Here is a 17,519-nt window from a genome sequence, read left to right as displayed (position 1 = left end):
AGGAGAAGACAGGAGGGAGAGGGATGGAGCTAAGAGCTGGAAGGTTGATTGGCAAAAGGGATACGAGGCTGGAGAAGGGAGAGGATCATGGGACGGGAGGCCTAGGGAGAAAGAAAGGGGGAGGGGAGGTAGCCCAGAGGATGTGCAAGGAGTTATAGTGAGAGAGACAGAGGGAGGAAAAAAGATATGAAAAAAAAGGGAAAAGGGAACAAACAAACAAACAAACAAATAAATAAATAAGGGATGGGGTACGAAGGGGAGGTGGGGCATTAACGGAAGTTAGAGAAGTCAATGTTCATGCCATCGGGTTGGAGGCTACCCAGATGGAATATAAGGTGTTGCTCTTCCAACCTGAGTGTGGCTTCATTTTGACAGTAGAGGAGGCCGTGGATAGACATATCAGAATGGGAATGGGACATGGAATTAAAATGTGTGGGCACTGGGAGATCCTGCTTTCTCTGGCGGACAGAGCGTAGGTGTTCAGCGAAACGGTCTCCCAGCCTGCGTCGGGTCTTTCCAATATATAGAAGGCTGCATCGGGAGCACCGGACACAGTATATCACCCCAGCCGACTCACAGGTGAAGTGTCACCTCACCTGGAAGTACTGTCTAGAGCCCTGAATGGTGGTGAGGGAGGAAGTGTAAGGGAATGTGTAACACTTGTTTCGCTTACAAGGATAAGTGCCAGGAGGGAGATTGGTGGGAAGGGATGGGGCGAACGAATGGACAAGGGAGTCACGTAGGGCAGGGGTCCCCAACCTTTTTTGCACCGCGGACCCGGTTTAATATTGACAATATTCTTGTGGACCGGGCGGGGGGGTGGGGGTGGGCGGGTGCGGGTTGGGTGTTCAAGTACTGTTAAACTCGCCTCAACATGTCTTTTGCAGTTAGGGTTGCCAACATTCTCACTCCCAAATAAGGGACAAAAGTAGCAGTCAAATTCTGATGAAGGGTCCCGGCCTGAAATGTCGACTGTATTTCTTCCTATAGATGCTGCCTGGCCTGCTGCGTTCACCAGTATTTTTTGTGTGTGTTGATGAAATACTTGTGTTTACTCCCAGAAAGACTACCATGATCATGAAACCTTGCGCGGGCTCCTGTGTGCGCATGCGTGACGTCCGCATATATTACCTGCGCGTGCGCGTACGTGCCGATTTTTTTTCCACAAATCGGCTTTGGCTTAATCTTCCCAACTGTACTGTACATACATTATTTCTGCTTTATATAGGCTGTGTTCTTATCATATCATTCCTGCTTTTACTATATGTTAGAGTTATTTTAGGTTTTATGTGTTATTTGGTACGATTTGGTAGGTTATTTTTTGGGTCTGGGAACGCTCAAAAATTTTTCCCATATAAATTAATGGTAATTGCTTTTTCGCTTTATGCCACTTCAGCATGAAAGGTTTCATAGGAATGCTCTACCTTAGCAGGGGAAATACAGGACACGGGCGGTCCCGTATGGGACAAACCAATTTAGCCCAATATACGGGATGTCCCGGCAAATATGAGACAGTTGGCAACCCTATGTTCAGGTTCAACAGTGCGTGACAGGGGGGCGTCACATGATGACGTGGGATTGAGACGTGTAAATCCAGCTCTCCCGTAAAAAATCAGCAAAATACCGGTTAAGCAAAACAAAGTTAATAAATACTTTCCGAAAACTATTTATAAACTTTGCAAGACTACTTTACGATATGCCTCGTAAACCGCAACAGAAGAAGTCTTGTTGTTGCGAAGCCGCCGCGAGATGGGAAGAAAAAAGGGCCTACTGCAACGATGGAGCCTTGGACTCAGGTTGGATCTCCTTCGGAGGAGATGCATTCTATCTCCGGCGTAGAACAGGGAGCAATGGCGGCGGTAGTGGTCTCTCGGAAGAAGATGCCGGAAATGCGCACGCGCAAAGAAGAGCGCATGCGCAAATCGACACAACTCAAACTACAAGAACCGACAGCCACTGCAACTGAAAGTGACTCAGAGTCAGAATTGGATTCCGCAGAGAACACAGATGAAGAGGAAGAACTGGAAGAGATTAGAAGTAAAGGAGATGATGGAGACATAAAAGAGGCTTTATTGCAATTAGCGGCTGAACTAAGAAAAGTAAGAGAAGAGCTTAGAGATATGAAGATGTGCTATAATAAAGCTATGAAAAGACAGGATAAAATGGATAAGAAACTTCAGAAGATGGAAAGAGCAATGGGGCATATGAATGATAGAGTGGAAAAAACAGAAAATGATCTGCTTGTCTGGAACTCAGAAAGAAATCGACTTTTGGAGAAAGTGGACATGTTGGAAAATTTCAGTAGATGTAATAATATCAAAATTGTTGGTCTTAAAGAAGGTATGGAGGGAGAAAATCCAGTAGAATTTTTTCAAAGATGGATCCCGGAAGTTTTGCAAATGAAAGAGGAGGTACGATCAATTGAAATTGAGTGGGCACATAGAGCTCTAAGACCAAAACCACAAGATGACCAATATCCACGATCGATTTTAATAAAATTCTTAAGATTTCAAGACAAGGAAAGGATTCTACAGGCAGCTGCCCAAGCTGCCAAGAATAGAAAAGGGCCATTGATGATTCAAGGGAACAAAGTTTTTTTCTACCCTGACATAAGTTATGAACTTTTGAAGAGAAGGAAGAAATTTAATCCAGTGAAAAAAATCCTATGGGATCACGGTTATCAATTTATATTGCGTTATCCTGCAACCTTGAAGATTTTTTTGCCTGGTGGAGAAAAAAGATTTTTTGATGACTACCAGAAAGCGGAGCAGTTTGTGCAAGATTCTCTAAATATTCACCAGGTACAAGAACAAATCCAGGGGAGCGAGATAGATTGAAGGTGAAGACTAGGTTAAGAATGGACTTGTTGGATTTTTGGGCGGATGAATATATAAAGATATTATTAATTATATGAGGGGGGGAAGAAAGATTAAAATTTGAAGAATACTAGTTGGGAATAGTAACATTAATTTTGTTTATATATATATATATATATATATATATAATTTTCTTTGTTGCGGGGGAGCTGGAAGAAGCACTGACCAATTGCTACGCTAATCATGTGTGCAAGCGTGGCTTTAGCCACGACCCCCAAAATGGAGGGTGGTAGTGTTGTGTATCTTTTCATTCACAACATTAGTGGGGGGGTATTTTGTTTTTTCTTTTTTTGTATCTTTTCTATCTTTTTTCTTTTTGCCTGGAGGGTTGGGAGGGGAACACATAGCAACATGGTGAAGTTCAAAGAGATTCCCCAAGGAACTATGAGAGTTGAGAAGATAAGTAATGTTTTAGATTGGAGTAACTTTGTTAAGAATAATGACTAATTTATTGAATTTTTTGAGTTTTAATGTTAATGGGCTTAATGGACCAGTGAAAAGAAAAAGAATCTTAACACATATTAAGAAAATGAAGATAGATTTAGCCTTTTTACAGGAAACGCATTTAACAGAAACAGAACATCAGAAACTAAAGAGAGATTGGGTGGGTAGTGTTGTTGCGGCTTCATTTAATTCAAAAGCGAGGGGAGTAGCAATTTTGATCAATAAAACGTTACCAATTAGAATACAAAATGTAATAACTGATTCTGCGGGGAGATATATGATTATATATTGTCAACTTTTCTCTGAATTATGGACATTTATGAATATTTATGCACCAAATGAAACTGATGCAAAATTCATACAAGAAGCTTTTTTGAATTTGGTGGACGCACATGAAAAAATATTAATTGGAGGAGACTTTAATTTTTGCTTAGACCCAATCTTAGATAGATCGACTAAGGCTGTTATAAAATCAAAGGTAGTAAATCTAACTTTATCATTGATGAAAGATTTAAATTTGATTGATATATGGAGAAGAATCAATCCTAGAGAAAGAAACTATTCGTTCTATTCTCATAGACATAAAACTTACTCAAGGATAGATTTTTTCTTATTATCAATGCATATTCAACACAGAGTGAAAAATATGGAATATAAAGCAAGAATATTGTCAGATCATTCTCCTTTATTAATGACAATAATAATGACTGATAAGGAAGAAGTGGCTTATAGATGGAGATTTAATTCAACATTATTAAAACGTCAAGATTTTTGTGATTTTATGAAAAAGCAGATCCAATTTTTTTTGGATACAAATTTTCTTTCAGTGGATGATAAATTTATATTATGGGATGCGATGAAAGCATATCTGAGGGGCCAGATAATAAGTTATACGTCTAAAATTAAGAAAGAATATATGGCAGAACTAGATCAATTGGAAAAAGAGATTACAAAATTAGAAAAAGAATCTCAAAGATATATGTCGGAAGAAAAACGAAGGCAACTTGTCAATAAGAAGTTACAATATAATACGCTTCAGACATATAGAATGGAAAAAGCAATTATAAGAATTAAGCAAAGGTATTATGAGTTAGGGGTGAGAGCACATAAAATTCTTGCCTGGCAGTTGAAAACAGAACAAGCTTCCAAAACAATAAATGCAATTAGAACAAGTGCAAATAAAATATCTTATAAACCTCTTGAAATAAATGAAACTTTTAAAAGTTCCTATTCTGAATTATATCAATCAGAATCACAAAATGATGTTAATGAGATAGAAAGGTTTTTATCACAAGTAACTCTTCCAAAATTGAACTCGGAAGAACAGAAGGGATTAGATATGCCTTTTACTTTAAAAGAAGTTGAAGAAGCTTTAGGATCACTTCAAAGTAATTAATCTCCAGGAGAAGATGGTTTTCCACCTGAGTTTTATAAAAAGTTTAAAGATTTATTATTTCCTCTTTTTATGGAGTTAATACATCAAGCAGAAAAAACACATAAACTCCCAGAATCTTTTTCAACAGCAATTGTAATAGTATTGCCAAAAAAAGACAAGAGACCCTATGAAACCAACATCATACAGGCCTATTTCTTTATTGAATAGTGATTATAAAATAATAGCAAAAATTTTATCGAACAGATTATCTAAATACTTACCAAAATTTATACATATGGATCAAACAGGATTTATTAAAAATAGACAATTGGCAGATAATGTAACTCGGCTACTCAGTATAATTCATTTGGCACAAAAAAGGGACGAGAAGAGTATAGTAGTAGCCTTGGATGCAGAAAAAGCATTTGATAGATTAGAATGGGATTTTTTATTTAAAGTATTAGAAAAATATGGGTTAGGAACATCTTTTATAAATTGGATTAAAATTTTAAATTCTAACCCTAAGGCTAAAGTAGTGACAAACTCTCAAATTTCAACACCATTTCAGTTAAGAAGGTCAACTAGACAAAGTTGTCCATTATCACCTGCTTTATTTGTACTGGCGATAGAGCCATTAGCAGAACTAATCAGAATTGATCCGGATATTATGGGTTTTAGAGTTAATCAGGAGGAATATAAAATTAATCTTTTTGCGGATGATGTTTTGATTTACTTAAAAAACCCACAACATTCGTTACATAAATTATCTTCTAGATTGGATGAATATGGGAAGGTATCAGGTTATAAAATAAATTGGGATAAAAGTGAAATTTTACCTCTTACTAAAGGGGACTATAGTCAATGCCGGTTAGCAACCCAATTTAGATGGCCGGTAAATGGTATAAAGTATTTAGGTATAAGACTTGATAATGATGTAAAGAATTTATATAAATTTAATTATTTACCACTATTGAAAAAAATTCAAGAAAATTTTGACAAATGGATGATACTACCAATAACATTAGTAGGTAGAGTCAATGTTGTAAAAATGAACATTTTTCCTAGATTACAGTATTTGTTTCAAACATTACCAATACAATTGCCACAGAAATTTTTTCAAGAGTTAAATAAATGTGTGAGAAAATGTCTTTGGAAAGGTAAAATGCCAAGAATATCATTGGAAAAATTGACATGTAAATTTGAGTTAGGAGGGTTACAACTTCCAAACTGTAAGAATTATTATAAAGCAAATCAACTTAGATTTATTGCATCTTTCTTCGATGACCAAAAACCAGCATGGATTAAAATAGAATTAGACAAGATAGGAGAAAATAGACCTGAAGATTTTATATATAAATGGGAATCTAAATGGATACGGGAAAAGAAAGAATCTCCTATATTAATACATTTGATTGATCTATGGAATAAGATAAATGTTGATAATGAAATACAGAAGTCTTTATTAGCAAGGAGACCGTTGTTCCAAAACAGACTTATTCCTTTTACAATGGACAATCAACTTTTATATAATTGGTACCAAAAAGGGATTAAATTTATAGGAGATTGTTATGAACGAGGTATATTGATGTCATTTGAACAACTAAAGGATAAATATAAAATATCAAATAACACTTTCTTTTGTTACTTTCAATTAAGGGCTTACTTAAAAGGTAAGCTGGGTCAAACAATGTTTTTGCCAAAACCTAATGAAATTGAAACTTTAATTCAAAAAGGGAAAATTAAAAAATTTATTTCTTGTATGTATAATTTGATTCAAAAACAGACAATTAAACAAGGAATCCATAAGTCAAAACAAAAATGGGAAACAGATCTGAATATTAATATTGATGAAACAAATTGGTCAAGACTTTGTCTTGACAGTATGACAAACACAATAAATGTTCGACTTAGATTAGTACAATATAATTTTTTACACCAATTATATATTACACCACAAAAAATAAATAGATTAAATTCAAATCTATCCGATAAATGTTTTCGGTGTAATCAAGAAATTGGTACTTTCTTACATTCTACTTGGTCTTGTTTTAAAATTCAACCCTTTTGGATAAATTTAAGAGTCTTATTGGAACAAATTACTGGAACTCAACTTCCACATAACCCTGTATTATTTCTATTAGGTGATATTGAAGGGATAAAGCCAAAACTTAAATTGAGTAAATATCAGAAAGAATTTATAAAAATTGCATTGGCAGTAGCTAAGAAGACTATAGCAGTTACTTGGAAATCTGATTCGTATTTAGGTATGAATCGTTGGAATAATGAAATGGCTAGTTCTATTCCACTTGAAAAAATTACTTATAATTTAAGAGATAAATATGTAACATTTTTGAATATTTGGCGCCCTTATTTACAAAAGATAGGATGGCATATTTAAGTGCTCCGATAAAAATCTTGGTCCCTTGGGGAAAGTAACGAATAAGTATACCAAATTTATTTTGAATTCCATGGAGCATGTGGGAACCTTCGAATACCCAGGCGGTTCTTCTTTTTTTTTCCTTCTTTTCTTTTTTAGGTAGGACTTTATATGGGGGGGGGGGTAGATATTATCTTTTCATGTATTCTTTTTGAAAATTCAATAAAAATTATATTTAAAAAAAACAGTGCGTGACAGGGGATGAAGAAAGATGGAGCTGACTCATATCGTTTCCTTGCGGCCTGCTAGCACATGCTTTGCAGTCCGGTACTGGTCCGCCGCTCAGTGGTTGGGGACTGCTGGCGTAGGGAGCGATCCCTGCGGAAAGCAGAAAGGGCAGGCGGGAGGGAAAGATATGCTTAGTGGTGGGATCCTATTGGAGGTGGCGGAAGTTACGGAGAATTATATGTTGGACCCGGAGGCTGGTGAGGTGGTAGGTGAGGACAAGGGGAACCCTATTCCTAGTGGGGTGGTGGGAGGATGGGGTGAGAGCAGATGTGCGTGAAATGGGAGAGGTGCGTTTGAGAGCAGAGTTGATGGTGGAGGAAGGGAAGCCCCTTACTCTAAAAAAGGAGGACATCTCCTTCATCCTGGAATGAAAAGCCTCATCCTGAAAGCAGGTGCAGCGGAGACGGAGGAATTGTGAGAAGGGGATGGCAGTTTTGCAAGAGACAGTGTGGGAAGAGGAATAATCCAGGTAGCTGTGAGAGTCCGTAGGCTTATAGTAGACATCAGTAGATAAGCTGTCTCCAGAGATAGAGACCGAAAGAGCAAGAAAGGGGAGGGAGGTGTCAGAAATGGACCAAGTAAACTTGAGGGCAGGGTGAAAGTTGGAGGAAAAGTTAATGAAGTCAACGAGCTCAGATTGCGTGCAGGAAGCAGCGCCAATGCAGTCGTCGATGTAGCGAAGGAAAAGTGGGGGACAGATACCAGTATAGGCTTGGAAGATGGATTGTTCCACAAAGCCAACAAAAAGGCAGGCATAGCTGGGACCCATATGGGTGCTCATGGCTACACCTTTAGTTTGGAGGAAGTGGGAGGAGCCAAAGGAGAAATTATTAAGAGTAAGGACTAATTCCACTAGACGGAGGAGAATGGTGGTAGAGGGGAACTGGTTAGGTCTGGAATCCAAAAAGAAGCGGAGAGCTTTGAGACCTTCCTGTTGGGGGATAGAGGTATATAGGGACTGGACATCCATGGTGAAAATAAAGCGATGGGGGCCAGGGAACTTAAAATCATTGAAAAAATTCAGAGCGTGAGAAGTGTCACGAATATAGGTGGGAAGGAATTGGACAAGGGGGAATAAAACAGTGTCGAGGTATGCAGGAATGAGTTCGGTGGGGCAGGAGCAAGCTGAGACAGTGGGTCTACCTGGACAGGCAGGTTTGTGGATCTTGGGTAGGAGGTAGAAACGGGAAGTGTGGGGTGTGGAATCTATAAGGTTGGTAGCAGTGGATGGGAGATCCCCTGAGCTGATAAAATTGGTGATAGTGTGGGAGACAATGGCCTGGTGCTCCTTAGTGGGGTCATGATCGAGGGGTAAATAAGAGGAGGTATCCGCGAGTTGTCGCTATGCCTTGGCAAGGTAGAGGTCAGTATGCCAGACTACAACAGCACCCCCCTTATCGGCGGGTTTTATAGTAAGGTTAGGATTAGTGCGGAGGGAGTGGAGAGCAGAGTGTTCGGAAGGAGTGAGGTTGGAATTGGAACAAGGTGTGGTGAAGTCGAGATGGTTGATGTGCCGTCGGCAGTTAGCAATAAAGAGATCCAGCTCAGGCAGAAGCCTGAGCCTGGTGTCCATGAAGAGGAGGAGGGATGAAGATGGGAGAGGGGATCATCAGTGGGGGTGGGAGAGTTCCTGCCGAAGAAGTAGGCTCGTAGACGGAGCCGGCGGAAGAAGAGTTCAGCGTCGTGGCGAACGCGGAACTCGCTGAAGTGTTGGTGATAGGGGACAAAGGTAAGGCCCTTACTGAGGACAGAGCGCTCTGCCTCAGAGAGTTGAGGGTTGGAGGAGATGATAAAGACCCGGCACGGATAAGAAGTGGGATCAGAAGGGGGAGGGGAGGGAGGCTGGTAGTGTCAGTGGAGACAGGATGGTTGGGGTGAGAGGAAGAAGGAGCCTCTGAGGGCCCAGGAGTAGATGATGGGATGTGAAGGAGACGGGGTTGCAGAGTGGTGGTGGGGGAAGGGGAGACTGGAGTCACAATAGCAGTACATGAAGTTTGAGGCTCCCTTCTCCAGCCTTGTATCCCTTTTGCCAATCAACTTTTCAGCTCTTAGCTTCATCCCTCCCCCTCCTATCTTCTCCTATCATTTCGAATCTCCCCCTCCCCCTCCCACTTTCAAATCTCTTACTGTCTCTTCTTTCAGTTAGTCCTGACGAAGGGTCTCGGCCCGAAACGTTGACTGTACCTCTTCCTATAGATGCTACCTGGCCTGCTGCGTTCACCAACATTTTTTGTGTGTGTTGTAATATAAATGCAGGTAGTGTTACGGATATGGTATTAAATGACCATTTGCAGTGGTAGGATATTTAATGCCATCTGGCATCTCTGTAATGACTGGATGTTTGAACATTAACAACCAAACATTGCTGAGGGTATAATGCAGTAACATCCCAGTTGAGGAATCTGAGTGAACTGGGCAGGCAAAAGTGGTCCATATCTCCCAGCAAAATGCTGACAGGGCCCCTGGTATGATCCACTAAGTTCAGGATTTTCATGTAAGCATGCTTGGAAACTTGCCCTAAGACCTGTGGTAGCTGAGGAGACACAAGAAACTTCAGATTTTGTAATCTGGAACAAATCCTGATGTAGAGTCTCGACATGAAACATTGACTATCCCTCTACTTCTACAGGTGCAGCCAAAACTTACCTCTGAGATCTCTAGATATCTTTTACTGTAAAATTTAAGATAATTTTGAAGTGTCTGTAAGATACCCCACACGAAAATTATAGCACAGGAAATGGTCATTTGACCTAATTTACCAATTCTGCTATTTATACATGAAGTATCTTGTACAATAAGATGGACTGTTTACCTCAGTGCACCTCATCATGACCCTGCACCTTATTGACTTCCTGCACTGCACTCGCTGTGACTAACACTATATTCTACAGTTTGTTATTGCTTTTCCCTTGTATAACTTTTATGTACTAATGTGATAAAATAATCTCTATTGATGGCATGCAAGATAGTTTTTCACTATGCGCTATACAGTGCATATACTTACCGCTCTGCTAGTAAATGATTTTCTGTGAATCCGTATTGGTTGTTTAGTGACTGATTGCTCTATTGTTAAAGCATACTTGGTGTGTCAATTTTAAATTGTCTTCAACATAATTGAAATTGTTTTTTCTTCTTCTAAATTTAGCAGGATTATAAACTTAGACCTTCTCTCCTAACGATGTTTATAAACTATGCAATTGTGTTCAAAGATTTGGCAGTGCCACGTTGTAATACGGTTTTCGTTTTCTTTGTAGCAGATTTTAATGCTAGGCGTCACTTGTCTGCTGCCTTTGTTCCACCATTATAATAACAATTTGTAATGACTAATGTTCCTCTCCTAAGCTTCACAGTTTCCTGTTCATTCTAGTTGCTGGCAGCTGAATACAGTGAAGTATACATAGAGATCAGGTTGTGCTTGACAAATAGTATTCTAACTCTTTTATGATTTGCAATTTTCAATATTTACCCTATAGTTTCTAACTTCAAATTTATGTACATTTTCTCCTTTTGTTCAATTGTATCACACCATTTATATAATTTATTTTGAATGTCTTTTTGTAGTTCCAGAAACCCATTATCTTGTTTTTATTTTTATTCAGTGTGTGAAATAGCTAGATATTTACTGTAAAAATACTTTAAATCCCAGGAGTAGTGAATTTTAAAAATACCTTCTTTCAAAATATGTGGTCTTTGCAGGCAGACCCAGCATTTAATTGTTTATCCCTCATTGGTGGTGTTAAGCTGCCACCCTGAATCACTGCAGTCTTTGAATGTGTGTATACTCACAATACTGTTAGGAATATAACTGACAGCTTTCTAGCAACACCTCTGCCACAATTATTCTCAATACTTGTGCCTCACAAGGCTGCATCCTCATCCTCCAACTCTATTCCCTATACAGTACTGTGTGGCCAGATTCTGCCCCAACTCAAGTTAAGTTTGTCATCTGGCTGTACATATACTGTATATACACCAAGCAAAATAATGATCCTCTGGACCACGGTGCACTCACAAAACGTATATCACACACAGCACATAAACCAAAATATTGCTGCAAATAAGTTAGTAAAATATAATTCAAAATGCATGTAGGGTGCAGCACAGGTAATCAGTAAACAGCTCGCTGTCCTAGTGACAAGACCTCGGTGGAGAACTACATCTACAAGTTTGTAGTGGGCAGCATCTCAAATAAAGGTGAGTCAGAGTCTAGGAAGGAGATAGGGAGCTAGTAAACTGACGTCATGACAATAACCTTTCCTTCAATGTCAGTGTAACAAAAGAGCTGGTGATTCAAAGTACATTTTTTTAAAAAAGGCTGGTTTTTAAAGCTGAAATTGTTGCACATCTCAATGCATTTTAAAAAATGGTCCCAATCTTAATATGCTAACTTGGGGTATCATAGACTACAGGAGAAGAGCAGCAGCCATTTATTTCTTCATCAGGAGGCTGCCCCAGTACATCCAGCTTAATTCAGGAGCATAGCAGCCTTTGTTCCATCATAATTCTATCTTGATATTCACACTGAATATCTTTAGTATCTTTAGGAATCTTCTCTGGATGATTGGGAAGGAACAGAATTGTGATCTGGTTGATTGAATCAGCCTGCATATGGAGTAAAGCAGTGGTCAGCATTTGTAATGCCCAGTATCAGAAAGAAACCTGCTTGAATTCAAAACTTTGCAAATATAAGGAATTCACAGCATGCTCCAGAGCAGGAGTTCCCAACCTAGGATCTGCAGACCCCTTGGTTAATGCTAGGTGTCCATGGTATCCATAAGGGTTGGGAACCCCTGCTTGAGAGTTACCATGTCCTTAATACAGGATAAATTAGCAATAATGGTAGATATAAAGGTTGAAATGCTTTTAGGAATGCCTTCAGATCCCTGTAGAGCATAATTCTTCATTGCACATATATATGATAAAGTATAAAACCTGTGTTTATTCTGTACATGCATAAGAAAAATGGTGGAAGCTACTTTAGGATTAATGTATTTAAATGAACAGTTACTTTACATACCCAAGTCTAATACAATACCTGAGCTATTGCACTTAGTCATTAAATGACTGGAGCATTAATACTGACTTTCAGTTGCTGATTTTCTCCCTTCTCCAAAGCTGGCATCCATTTATTATAAAAATTACATTTATAATGCATTTCTATCAAAGCATACTGAAGGATGTCAGATTTTTTAAACACCAAGTTAGGAATGCCAATTTTGTTATGTTACTTTGCAATATTTGCATATTTGTTGTACATCTGCATAAACTAAGGCATTTGAATGCAGTTTTTGTTATGATTGAAGTGAATTAGTTAAAACCAAATTGAAAATTATTTTGTTATGCAGAGGATGTTTAATTCTACTGAATGCAAACTTTGTATGGAATTAAATACTGAAAGCGAGTTGAGTTTGATCCTCACACAGCCTAATTTGTACTCCAAATCTTGTAATGTTACAGCACTAAAGTCAATTCTTGCATCCCTTTCTAAATGTGATACATACTGTGGAATTTTTCTCATCTAAGACGGTTATTGAAAATGACTGATACAAAGAAGCCAATGGATATTATTAAGCATTTTAGAAACCTGAGCCAAAGACAAGATATTATTATATAAAAAAAAGATATTATTTGGTCAACACACATCAAAGTTGCTGGTGAACGCAGCAGGCCAGGCAGCATCTCTAGGAAGAGGTACAGTCGACGTTTCGGGCCCAGACCCTTCGTCAGATATTATTTGGTGTTTCCTTTAGTGTAATTGGAGCAATCTTTTCATTTATTATAGCAGCAGAATAAGAAATGTGTTGGAGAAGGGAGAATAGAGCAATGACAGAAGGGAGTCAATAACAGAAAATGTATCAATATGACCCGTGCATGAAACAAAAGAAATATAATTGCTAGTACAAACTACCATAGCATTAATATGCATTTAAATTGCTCAGAGGTCTGACTATACCAAAGTATCACTCAGCTCATCTTTATGGCCAGTCACGAGCTTGAAACAGTTCCCTTATTGGCTTGATCCCCAAAAGAAACTTGCTGTTGGACTCTGGCCAACATTCTCTATTCTGATTCTCACCACCCCTCCCAGTTTGAATGGGGCAGAGTATTGACAATGAGTGAGTGAACATGTTGTTATCTGTGTGGGTCTTTTGGGGAATCTGTAGGATGATTGTGGGTGGGGGATGGGTTAGTGAAGGGAAATTTAGAAAAGAGAAAAATGCCTGACAAATGATTAACTTTCAAATTAGTAACTGTAATACACTACAAATGGACTAAACAGCTTTTTTAAAAATTTGAAATGGAACTTGAGCGTAAAGTGATGATTTTATCCCTGCCTTTCCCTCTTCTGTCTGGATTATTTGTGGTTGCACACACAACAGCCTCTCTATTTTGGTGTTTGAAAGTGGCTCATTGTCCAAAGGACTTTCAAAGATATTCAAAAATGATATCAGATACAAATGTAATGTTATTTTGCAAATATAAACTTTTGTTTGGCACAAAAGTAGATAATTTACAAGTTTGAACTTTCTGGAACTCTTGTGTTGTTGAATTGGGAGAACAAGCCAAGAACATAACCGATGCAGTGTCACATGTACTTAGAACTGTTTCCCATGAGAGCGTGCATTTCCTGGGACTCCAGGGATTTGAGTGCTGCAAGGCTGCTTCTCTTAAACATCACAGTATTCTTTTGGCTTTTTCCTTTCCAATGTGATTACAGTAGAAATACTTGTTTTGATTACATTTTGTTAGGTGACCAATATGTCCGGGTCTCTCCTGATGTTTTGTGGGTTATTGAGTCTCAGGGTAATAGTATGAGTACAATCACTCGGACTAGGGTATGATGTTCTTCTGAGGCAGGAGTTTCCTACCTGGGTCCATAGACCCCTACGTTAATAGTAAGGCTCCATGGCATAAAAAGCATAGGGAACCCTGTGTTGCAAGTCTTGGCTATCCTTTACCCTCAAGCTTTTTGCTAAGAATTGACCATATATTCTTTAAAGTTGGGTGCGGGGAGAAGAAAGAGATAAAACAAAATTAATACTATGCTTCTACAGGTCTTTTTGAGCTTTTCCACAGTGGTTATCCCTTTCATCTAATATGAGACATTGCAATTATAAAAACACACAGTCCTGTCCAGCACCATTAACTAGGGGTTTCAAATGTTTGCTTTTTCAGACTTCACACGGCAAAAAGCATCACATAATTCCCAAGGACAAAGTTCAAATGCTAAAGGAAAGTGATTTTATTGTAAAATGTACAGTCTTTCAAGGGAAAAAGTGTGATGTAATATTGTCAGTACCTAGGAAACTAGAGTTCTAAAAATTCTTGTGTACATCTTAAGATCTGTTAGCTCCAGTTTAAAAGTTATATTGCAGGACTTCCTTTCTTTTATCTATTGTTGTCAAGTTTGGTTAGTGTAATGTAATTTAAAATGTCTTCAGAGGATTTGTTTTGTGAAAGCTGCTTCCTTTTGAGGTTCTTTGTATTGAACTGTTTGCATCACAACTTGCTGTTCATACTTTATTGCCTTAACAACTTCTGGCTCCTTAAAACATTATTTTTTGTCTTGTCTCTGGATCTTCTTCACAATTGCATCAATTGAATTGAATTGACTTTATTTCTTATATCCTTTGTGTACATGAGGAGTGAAAATCTTTGGTATCATCTCTGTCTAAATGTGCAGTGTGCAATTTATAGTAATTTGAAATAAATAATATGTACAACAGGACACTTAATATAGCATAGAAATACAATTGTATCAGCATGAATTAATCAGTCTGATGGCCTGGTGGAAGAAGCTGTCCTGGAGCCTGTTGATCCTGGCTTTTATGCTGCGGTACCATTTCCCAGATGGTAACACCTGGAACTGTTTGTGCTTGGACTGACTCAGGTTCCCAATGATCCTTCAGGCCTTTTTTATACACCTGTCTCTGTAGATGTCCTGAATAGTGGGAAGTTCACATCTACAGATGCGCTGGGCTATCTGCACCACTCTCTGCAGAGTCCTGTGATTGAGGGAAGTACAGTTCCCATACCAGGCAGTGATGTAGCCAGTCAAGATGCTCTCTATTATGCCCCTGTAGAAAGTCCTTAGGATTTGGGGACTCTTGTCAAACTTCTTCAACTGTCTGAGATGAAAGAGGTTCTGTTATGCTTTTTTCACCACACAGCTGGTACATACAGACTACGTGAGATCCTCGGTGATGTGTATGCTGAGGAACTCAAATCTGTTCACCCTCTCAACCCCAGATCCACTGATGTCAATAGGGGTTAGCCTGTCTCCACTCCTCCTGTAGTCCACAACCAGCTCCTTTGTTTTATGCAACATTGAGGGAGAGATTGTTTTCTTGACACCACTGTGTCAGGGTGATGACTTCTTCTCTGTAGGCTGCCTCAGTATTATTTGAGGTTAGGCCAATCAATATAGTATCGTCAGCAAATTTAATTAGCAGATTGGAGCTGTGGGTGGCGATAAATTCATGGGTATATAGAGAGTAAAGGAGGGGGGCTTAGGACGCAGCCCTGAGGGGCACCTGTGTTGAGGGTCAGAGAGGCAGAGGTGAGGGAGCCTACTCTTACCACCTGCCGGCGATCTGACAGGAAGTCCAGGATCCAACTGCACAAGGCTGGATGAAGGCCGAGGTCTCTGAGCTTCTTGTCAAGCCTGGAGGGAATTATGGTGTTGAATGCTGAACTGTAGTCCAAGAACAGCATTCTCACAAATGCATCCTTCTTCTCCAGATGTGTAAGATAATATTATTCTTCCAAATTTACACATCCCTGTACATTTCAACAGTGAGTTTATATCTTACTGAAATTCTCACTGATGTTAAAACTAACAAAAAACACAAATTTAGGACTAATGTTATAAATTGTTCAGCAAAACAGTGATGAATGTAGATAAACAGTGGTAAACCAAATACCAAAGGTTGAAAAAATATTTTTATATTTACAAGCTATTCCTTCCAACGCAAAATACAATTATACTAGGAAAGGATTCTAAATTAAAATTGAAATGTTTATCTGGTGTCATTACTTTAGAAATCTGTGCATGGGTGGGAGACGTGGAGAAATATCCAGACTATTTGTCCTTTGGCACTTGGTGGTACTCAAAAGACCATGTTTTTTTGTCGTCCTTAATCTCAGAGGTCAGTTAGGAACCTACATTGTTGAGTCTGGAGTCCCATCTATGCAGGGAGAGGCTGGGAAGGCTGGTACTTCATTCCTACAAGTGTAGGAGACCTCTGTATATCAGTGTATAACATCATGAGGGCCATAGATAGGATGAATACACACAATCTTTTTCCCAGGGAATAGGACTCAAAATCTAGAAGGTTTAAGTTATGAGGTGAAAGATTTAAAAGGGTCTTGAAGGACAGCTGCATAAAGAGGGTAGTGTGTATGTGGGATGAGCTGCCAGATGAAGTGGTTTAGGCAAGTACAATAACAATATTTAAGATAGAAATCTGTAATTATATTGTTGCTGTTACAAATGTGAGTGTTCCAATTTCACGTTTAAATATGGATTTAAATAGCCTTGTAACCATGATGGGATTTTAATTGTTGTCTTAACAATGTTACCTTACCCAATTACCTTAAAACTAGATGGAAAGCAATTCTAATTCCTGTACCTTAAAAAAAATTATCTATTTCCTACAGCTTATTTGTATCTGAGTTCCAGGTCAGTGCCTAATAATGACGCATCTTGAGGCAATACAGTATCTTTAATGGGAGTTTTGCAAACTAAGCCAAGAATACCCATTTAATATATGACTTCCAACAGGTCACTCATATGCATAATCATTCTCCTGGAAATTTATATTTTGTGTGCCTGTGCATAAACCAAAACAATAGAAGTTAATTACAAAACACATGAAGGTGTCTGTGGCAGTAATAAACAAAATGAAAGCATTGTAAAATTTTCCCTAAATTCCAGGCTTATTTTTCACATGATCTGCCTCTCCAGTTATGTGCATATGTTTTATTTTCTTCCATATCATATAACTGGATTTCATCTGTGATGTAATTCTAGCAGATGGTGATATCAGGTAACATGTTTCAGCTTGTCTGGCACCCATGCAGACTTTCATCATTCCAATGGTGTTTTTTTTTGAGGCTTACCAACTCTATTTCCTCTCCCATACTCCTTTAAATCTTC

At 38.6% G+C, this 17,519-nt stretch overlaps 1 protein-coding gene across 4 annotated transcripts in view; it reads left to right on the top strand.

Moving 5' to 3' along the window:
- Positions 1–17,519, top strand: part of tgfbr3 (transforming growth factor, beta receptor III) — a 158,829-nt gene that overhangs the window by 40,988 nt on the left and 100,322 nt on the right. The gene's annotated exons all lie outside the window — the stretch shown is intronic.

This window comes from Mobula birostris, chromosome 12 (assembly GCF_030028105.1).
Source record: "Mobula birostris isolate sMobBir1 chromosome 12, sMobBir1.hap1, whole genome shotgun sequence".
Taxonomy (NCBI): Eukaryota; Metazoa; Chordata; class Chondrichthyes; order Myliobatiformes; family Myliobatidae; genus Mobula; species Mobula birostris.
Note: the sequence above shows the minus strand (reverse complement) of the source record. Positions and strands in the feature narration are given on the sequence as shown.